Source organism: Lathyrus oleraceus, chromosome 6 (genome assembly GCF_024323335.1).
Source record: "Lathyrus oleraceus cultivar Zhongwan6 chromosome 6, CAAS_Psat_ZW6_1.0, whole genome shotgun sequence".
Lineage (NCBI taxonomy): Eukaryota > Viridiplantae > Streptophyta > Magnoliopsida > Fabales > Fabaceae > Lathyrus > Lathyrus oleraceus.
In genome coordinates, this window is record NC_066584.1 from 57,468,556 (window position 1) to 57,477,155 (window position 8,600).

At 36.2% G+C, this 8,600-nt stretch overlaps 1 non-coding gene across 1 annotated transcript; it reads left to right on the plus strand.

Moving 5' to 3' along the window:
• The first annotated feature begins 2,669 nt into the window (after positions 1-2,669).
• Positions 2,670-2,776, plus strand: LOC127098920 (small nucleolar RNA R71). Its single transcript, XR_007793604.1, has one exon. It is a non-coding gene; the product is annotated as a small nucleolar RNA R71 (small nucleolar RNA).
• The last annotated feature ends 5,824 nt before the right edge of the window (positions 2,777-8,600 follow it).

Here is an 8,600-nt window from a genome sequence, read left to right on the forward strand (position 1 = left end):
TAGTACGAGGTTCACCTCTACGCATCTCTCCAGGATTTTCTTAAGGTTAGCAAGACAATTGTGGAAATCAAATCCACAAACCGAGAAATCATCCATAAACACTTCCATGATACCATCTAGGTAATCTGCAAATATTGACATCATGCAGCGTTGGAAAGTGGCTGGGGCATTACAGAGGCCGAATGACATTCGTCCGTAGGCAAAAGTTCCATAAGGGCATGTAAAGGTAGTTTTTTCTTGATCTTCGGGGTGGATAGGTATTTGGAAGAATCCAGAGTATCCATCTAGATAGAAGAAGTAAGAGTGTCTGGCTAGACGCTCCAACATCTGGTCTATAAATGGTAAAGGGAAATGATCCTTCATGGTTGCTTTATTTAACTTTCTATAATCTATACACATCCGTCATCTCCTTCTGTCCGTTTTGCTACATGTTCGCCTTTATCGTTTTGCACGACTGTGATGCCTCCATTTTTAGGTACTACATGCACAAGGCTCACCCACTTACTATCCGAGATCTGATAGATTATACCTGCCTCAAGTAACTTAAGAACTTCTTTTTTAACAACATCACTCATTATAGGGTTTATTCTTCTCTGATGTTCTCTGGAGGGTTTTGAATCTTCTTTGAGTGAAATCCGATGCATGCATACGGATGGGCTTATACCTTTCAGGTCAGAGATATTATATCCTAAGACTGAGGGATATCTTCGTAAAACATCTAAAAGTTGGTCTGTTTCCTCTTGGCTCAAGGTAGCATTGACTATAACTGGACGATTAATCTCTTCGTCGAGGAACTCATATCTCAGGTTCTTAGGCAGTTCCTTAAGTTCTAAGGTTGGTTTCTTAGGGCATGGCATATGATCTGGGGTAAGGGATAAACATTCGTAAAGGTTATCATCGATGTAGGGTTTCCTAAAGTCATCATCTTCCAGTATGAGAGTTGATGGTAACTTAATTGTTTTTATGATTTCTTCTTGTTCTAATTCCCTAACGCATTCATCAATGATATCTATGGCATAACATGTGTCTCCCATCACAGGTGCCATAAGAAATTTCGAAAGTATAAATTCTATTTTCTCGTCACCTACCTCAAAGGTCAACTTTCCTCTCTTGACATCTATTATGGCTCCTGCAGTTGATAAGAATGGTCTACCTAGAAGGATTGGTATATCATTGTCCTCTTTGATGTCCATGACAACAAAATCAGTAGGGATAAATAACTTACCTATCCTAACAGGGACATCTTCTAATATGCCTATCGGATACTTAACAGATCTATCGGCTAACTGAAGTGACATCTTAGTGGGCTGTAGTTCTCCTAAGTTTAACCTCTCACAAACTGCTAAAGGAATTAAGCTCACACTAGCTCCTATGTCTAGAAAAGCTTTTCCGATGACATGACTACCCAAAAGACAAGGAATGGAGAAATGTCCAGGATCTTTATCTTTTTTGGCTAACTTATTCTCGGAAATAGAATTGCATTCCAAGGGTTTCGGATCGTCGAGTCTACGTTTGTTGGTAAGGATGTCTTTGAGAAACTTTGCATAAGAAGGTATTTGGGGGATGGCTTCTGTGAAAGGGATTTCTACGTGAAGTTTTTCTATAACCTTAATAAATTTCTGATACTGGTTATTGATCTGGGTTTATTTGAGTCTTTGCGGATATGGTATAGGTGGTTTATATGGAGGGGGTGGTACGTAAGTTTTGTCTTTAGGTTCTTCTCCTTTTTCTTGACCTTCCTGTTTTTCAGGTCCCTCTGGTTCCTTTACTTTGTCCGTGGGTCCGGTATATTCCTTAGAAGTTTTGGGTTCACTCAATCTTGGGTTTGGTGGCTCATCATAAGCGTTTCCACTTTGTAGGGTAATGACATTGGCTTGCCCTCGCGAATTCTGTTGAGGTTTTCCAGGGAACTGTCCTCCAAGTATGGTATGGGGGCTTGGTTTAAAGCTACCTGAGAGATATGGGTTTCAAGCATCTTGGTGTGAGTAACTATTTGGTCAATCTTGGTTCCTAACTGAGTAATCAGTTCGTTAACGTGAATGTTTTGGTTCATGAACTCTTTGTTTTGTTGGGTTTGAGCAGTGATAAAATTTTCCATAATTCTCTCAAGGCTCGGCTTTGGTGGTACAAGTTGCATAGGTTGATTTGATCTTGGGGCTTGGTAACCTGGTTGTCTCGGAGGTGCATTATTTGGGATAGGGTTATTGTTTTTATAGGAGAAGTTTGGGTGATTCCTCCATCCAGGGTTATAGGTATTCGAATATGGGTTCCCTTGGGTGTAGTTCTCTTGCTCAGAGTGGGTTTCATTTAATAGATTGCATTCTGTAGATTGGTGTCCTTTGGTTCCACATATCTCACAATCCGACGAAACTGCGGCTGCAGTATTCGGGTTTATGCACATATGCTCGACCTTAAGGGCTAATGAGTCCATTTTAGCTTGCATTATGTCTATAGAGATTAATTCATTTACTCCTCCTTGGGCTTCCTTCTTCTCAACTGTCGCTCGTTCGACTCCCCATGATTGATGGTTTTGAGCCATATCTTCGATGAGGGCACTAGCTTCAGGATAAGGTTTGTTCATCAGTGCACCGCCTGCGGCAGCATCGATGGTCATCTTAGTGTTATAGTGAAGTCCATTATAGAAGGTATGAATGATTAACCAATTTTCTAAACCATGATGTGGGCATTCTCTTAACAGCTATTTATATCTCTCCCAAGCTTCGAACAACGATTCTCCTTGGTTATGGGTAAATCTAGTTATATGGTTTCGAAGAACGGTGGTTTTACTTGGGGGAGAATATCTAGCAAGGAAAACTCTTCTAAGGTTATCCCAAGTCGTAATGGAATTGGGTGGAAGGGAATCTAACCATGATAGGGCTTTATCTCTGAGGGAAAAGGGAATAATCTTAAACGGATTGCCTGAGGAGAAGCTCCATTGGTTTTAAAAGTGTCTGCTAATTGGAGAAAGATTTTTAAATGTTGGTTGGGTTCTCAGTAGCGAGACCTGCGAATTGTCTCTGTTGCACTAGTTGCAATAGGGAAGGTTTAAGTTCGAAATTATTAGCTGGGATGGTTGGGTTTACTATACTAGAACTAGGTTCTTCGTTGGATGGTTGGGCGAAATCCTTAAGATGTATTTGGTTTTGATCTTCGGGCATAGCTCTCCTAATTCTATGGAAAAATAAACGTGCGCGAGCGTAACGTTCAGGTTCCGCCAGAGGATATACTAAGCTTCTGGTGCTGCGAGTTCTTCATATTGACCGGCGGTAATAGCCTAAGTTTAAACGATATAACAATAGGGTACGAAATTTGACGAAATTGATCCCTGGCAATGGCGCCAAAAACTTGATGCGTGCTTTTCACAAGTATACGAACGCGTCAGAGTAATATAAAAGATTGTCGAATCCACAGAGACCAAGTGTCAATCTATCGTTATCTATTGTTATGGTGTTTATCTAAGGTAATCAAAATAGGGGTTTTTTGAGTGTGCAATGAAAAGTAAAGTGTTGAATAAAGTTCAATTAATAAAGACATGTTCGAATGTAATTCACATAATCAATTAATAATCCAAGTACTTGCTAATAGAACTACTTATGGGCAGTGTTTCCTACTTTGAAAAGAACCAATTTAACAGGAACTGTCGCTTTCGCGTATTCAGAACCGAGTTGTACTCCCTAATCAAATCCTCATATTGTCACTTATAAAAAGGCGCGCATTGCGTTAGAGCAGTAAACCTATTTTTAAGAAATATAATATCTTGACTAAGTTGAAAAGTATTTTAACATGGATTTCTTAACCAAAAGAGGTTCTCACGAACCAGACTCTAAACTTATAAATGCGTCCGAAAATAGTTTTAAAATCACTTTTCTTCTTAAGTTAAAAACTCCTAATGAACTAAACAAAGCGCTTTTGCTGTTTTTGAAATAGTTAAAAACAATTAAGTTTAAAAGGACGTTGGACGGCTTTCGATCTTACCCAATGGAAATTAAGTCCGGGAAAACTTAAGTTGAAAGTCAAAATAGCCCTTAAGTGTTTCTACGAACACATGTATGGATTATCGGTTCAATTACGATCCTTACATTCTAACCTTTATAGATTTAGTTAGACATGGTAAAGTAAAGGTGCATTTTAATTTAAATAAAAGTAGTGCGAGTGCGGAAAGTAAATAAAAGTAGTACGAGTGCGAGAAATAAATAAAAGTAGTGCGAGTGCGGAAAGTAAATAAAAGTAGTGCGAGTGCGGGAAATAAATAAAGTAAAGCGAGTGCGGAAAATAAATGAAAGTAAAGCGAGTGCGAGAAATAAATAAAGTAAAGCGAGTGCGGAAATAAATAAATTAAAGCGAGTGCGGAAAATAAATAAAGTAAAGCGAGTGCGAGAAATAAATAAAGTAAAGACAGTGCGAGAAAATAAAATAGATAAAGGCAAACTATGTTACTTGTATACTAAGTAATTAACATAACAAACTCTAATCCTAATTAACTTGGGCTTGGGCTACAACTTGAATTATATCACAACATACTCCCTTATAATCCAAGTTGTCGAACACAAACTAATCATAGTTGATCTGAACTAGGGATAAGGGCCCCCCCTTGTCTTATTCCCCTCTTAGAGTTAAGATAGTCCTAAGGGTTTCCATTAATCAAAATAGAGTAAGAAACGGTGTTAACACATTGCATATAAATATTTATCACTCAATTCAGGAAGTTCATAGAGGTTGGCGTGTTATTTATAAAATCCCACTACATTCTATCATAAGCCTTCTCCATATCGAGTTTAAGAGCAACCAGACCATGCTTCTCTTTCTTGTCTTGTTTTAACGTATGTACAACTTCATAAACCATAACAATATCATCATTTATCAATCTATTTAGAACGAAAGTACTTTGGAAAGGGCTAATAATCTTGAGATGAATCTTCTTTATTCTGTTAGCAATCATTTTAGTGACAATCTTGAGATGACATTGCAAATGGAAATAGGGCGATAGTTAGAGGGCCTTTTAGCCATAGATTTTTAGGCTATAAGGAAAAAATTGATGGTAAGGTTTAGCATCTTCCATGTTATTAAGAATGCTCATAATTGTGTTGGTGATCTCACTCCCAATGATGTCCCAATATTGTTAGTAGAAAATGGCCAGAAATAGGCAGGGCCTATCATCTGTTTGTCGGAAATGTATATCTCTTATGTTTTGTAGCTTTGACTTAAGCAGGTCTTCATTTCAGGAGTGATTATTTTACAAACAACTTGAGTGATATCTTCATTAGGTTGAAGCATATCAGTTGAGAAAATTTACTAGAAGTGATATTTGAAAATCAAATGGATGTTTTCCTTTTTGGACCATTCCACCCCATTCTTTTCCAAGATAGAAGTTATACGAATTTTATTTTTTCATTGGGAGGCTTTGTGGTCGAAGTATTTAGAATTTTTGTCATCATGAGTTAACTAAAGGAATTTTGTTCTTTGACTCTAATATGTTTCTTCTTGAATGAGATCCCTATGAAGTTGTTCTTTCACTCCCTTTGATTTGATTTATTCTATCTTTAGGTGGGAAAACTTTGTTAAGGTTGTCCCACTTGTTTTGTAGAAGAGTGAATGTTCTTGGGATATTACCTTTTTTTTATCTCCAATTATGAAGATCTTTTAGGGTGTCAGCCAACTTATATTTGTTATCACCCCTATGATTTTCCTAGGAGCTTTTAACAATGTTATTGTTTTCTTCATCATGCTGGTAGGTTATCTCAAATCTAGTAGGTCTAGTAAATTCGACTATAGATCTGTTGTAGATAAAGTTAGTAGAAAAGTTTTTTTAAAACGGGATCATGGTTCGAGGTATACCTCAATAGGGTTTTGATATAGTTGTTAGGGAAAGACATTCCTCCAATAAGTTATAACAAGAACTTTGTCTAGTCTATATGAGTTTGAGAGTCGGTTATGCGAGGGGAAGATATTAGCACCTCTCACATCTGTTGTAGTCAACGGAAACGATTTAGTTAAATTTGGGAATAGAATGTCGTCTTACGTTATTTGATTTCCTCTTGTTATTAAAAGTTTGAAAGGAAAAAGATAATTACTAAAAATAAGTTTGTTATTAGGGTGCTTGGCCAGATTGCGAGTCTTGTTCCTACGTATCCTCATATGCGATGAGGAATTCAAAGTTACGTAGTTCTGGACAAGACAAATGTATTTTTGGATTTTTGTTATAGTGTTTGACGAGACGTTGAATCTCGCCGCTACGTATCCCCAGGTGCGATGTGGAACTCAAAGCTACATAGTTCTTAGTATAAAAGTCACGTATTTGTTGGTTGATTTTAGTGAATGAATGTTTAGGTTGCATTCAAGTGGTTAAACGTTTTCTTGTATGCTCGCATGTAGTATTTTTCATACCGCGACAATATGTTATTGAACCATTTGAATGTTAGTCCAATTATATTTACCACCATTGCAACCAAGACCATTCCAGTCACGCCTACGGATATTGCTGCAAAATAGAGAAGCAAGGTTTGCATCTATAAGATTCCTCAATTGCTTCTTCTTTTGTCTAGTATATTTATTGTTTGCTTCTTGGATTTGTAGATTTGGCATTAGATTCATCACATCTATGAGTATGGGGATGAAACTTCCTTTGTTTCCTTGATTTTAAGGAGAGTTTGCCCCTCTTCGTTCTTTGTTTCAAATATTTTCTTGACAAATCCTTGGGCTCTCATAGAGGCTCCCTTAGAGTTTGAAATACTTCCCTGATTGGGACAAATGTCATCCCTTTTGTAGAACATCTTGTCATGCCGATGAGATTGCATAAAAAGAAAAACATAAGAAATGACTCGTATTTGAAATCAACCTATAAAGTTCTTTGTTTTGGGTTTTCAATGTACATCCATGCCCAAATATGTTTTGAGATATATGGTCATTTTTAATTCTACCATAATGTTCATGTCTGGAATTTCAGACATAGTTGTTTCTTCCACTTTACCAATTTCAGGCATGTATGGAATTTGAGATATCTATGATGGTTATTTTTTTATTTGTACAGGGTTATATGTTTTTGGATTAGAGCAAGGGCATATTCATGGTTATCAGTAGCTCAGGGAGAACTTCTTTGGAGCAGAATATGAAAACTCAGTTGTAGCTTCACTTTTAAATGTAATATGAATCTTAAAGCTTCACCACTTGAATATTTTTAATGTAAGTATCTTAAACTTACCTTACATCTCAACTATATGAATGTTTTAATTTTACAATTTCAAAATATATGATGTAACTAATATAATAAAATGTACACATGCATGTTTTTGTTTCATAAAATGGATTTTTTCTATTTCATGAATTACTTTTGATAAAATTAATTCTTCAAAAAATTTGATAACTAGAATATTATATTAATAAAAATAGTGTTGGAAATCCCCCACAACCTATGGAGAATTTCTATCAATCTTGATGAACAAGATTGTTATCAAGCACACAATGACAATGAAATGAAAAGAACGACTGAGAAGAAGAAGAATATTTTCTGCAGAGTTTTCTCTCTGTCCACAATCTATGAAAAACTTCTTTATTCACTTTGCAACTGTAAAATACTGTGAATACAATGTTATGAGTTATTTTAAGAATAGGGATTACTCCCTCTACTTATAGATTTAGGTTAGCTTACTTCCTAAATCAAATCCCAAAACTATAAAAACCCAAAATAGTTAACATAAAAAAATAGGCCTAAGTCGAAATCTGTGTGAAGCAACATGCTTCGACACTTCGACACACTAATACAACTCGACACACTAGGCTATTCGACACATCCTTGTTCTGTCGAGTAACTTGACTCAATACAAGGAATTACAATTCAACACATAGAATAACTTACCATGTAATGTACCTCACAAAACTAATCAAAATGGACCTTTAGCTTTATATTAAAAAATTAAATTTAATAATTGTTGTGATATATAACTCAAAAGAGAAGAAGAAAACTCATATCAATAAGATAAAGAAGAGAAAAAAGGTGTGCAGTGCTATAACTGTGAAAAGTAGGGTCACTTGATCAAGAATTATTGGTACAGGAAAGACAAGGGAGCGATAAAAGGGAATGAGGAAGGAGCAAACCTTGCACGCCAAAATTCAGATGATTCTGAAGATATGATGGTTATGGCTACAGTTGAAGATGACCATGTCGACTCCAAAATATGGTTCCTCAACACAGGTTGCTCAGATCATGTGATTGGTAAGAAAGTGTGGTTGACAGATTTCGACGAGTCAAAGAAGAAGAAGGTCAAACTTGTAGATAATAGCTTGTTGCAAGCAGAATGTACTAGAAACATAGTTATTCAAAAGAGCAATGAAGAAAAAGTTATGATCAAGGATGTACTATATGTACCTGGAATGAAGTGCAACCTAGAAAGTGTTGGATAACTGATCGAAAAAGGTTTCTCAGTGGTTATGAAATATGGATCCTTGGAACTGTTTGACACCCATAATAATTTGGTCTTAAAATATCTTTGGTCTAAGAAAAATACATTTAAGACCATGATCAGTTTAAATGAGGTACAATACATCAAAACAACTATCGAGCACAAGAATAGTTGGCTGTGGCATTTGAAGTTTAGCCACTTGAA